A 690-nucleotide genomic window follows, 5' to 3' on the forward strand; every position below is an offset into this window, starting at 1 on the left:
AGCTATTTATGACATGAGTTTTTACTTATATAAAACGCTTCTATCATAGCCGCGGCCTCGTAGCGCTATGGGGTTTCCGGTGGGTGAGTTGGGTGTGTTGTTTTTTTGCACACTAGACGACCATGGCTTGAAGGAGAAACCTCGTCTTTTCGTGTACATCTCTCACCTTCTTTCCACGTACTTCGCGGTGTCAGCCGCAAATCCAGGTCTTCTGGTGTTATGTTGGTAATTTGTATAGTGCTTTACACCATCCTTATGTCGCCTCACAGCACATTAGAAATGGACAAGACCAGGATAAAGGGAACGGAGGGTTACCTGCCCATTCCCTCATCGTTTCACCACAGTCATTCATCCACCCCAACATTCATCCACCCACCTATCCATCCTTTCTTTAACCCCTCTTACCTTTCTTCCACCCTTCCTATTATTCAATATTTCTCCTTTCTTCCCCTTTCTAACTACACATCGTTCGTTCTTCCTTACTCCTACCTTCCCTCCTATTGACGCTTGTGTTCCTTTATTGTTTTTAATTATGAGCTTTTGTCTGCTGAGTTGTAGACAAAAAAGGCCCATAAATAACCCCACCTCAGTTGTAGTTACTAAAAGAAAGCGGGCCTCATAATGCCCCCGATCCCAAGACGCTGAAGTCACAGAAGGCAGATTGATTTTCCAATTTAAGTCGTCTAAGGA

The sequence above is a fragment of the Pleurodeles waltl genome, chromosome 2_1 (assembly GCF_031143425.1).
Source record: "Pleurodeles waltl isolate 20211129_DDA chromosome 2_1, aPleWal1.hap1.20221129, whole genome shotgun sequence".
Taxonomy (NCBI): domain Eukaryota; kingdom Metazoa; phylum Chordata; class Amphibia; order Caudata; family Salamandridae; genus Pleurodeles; species Pleurodeles waltl.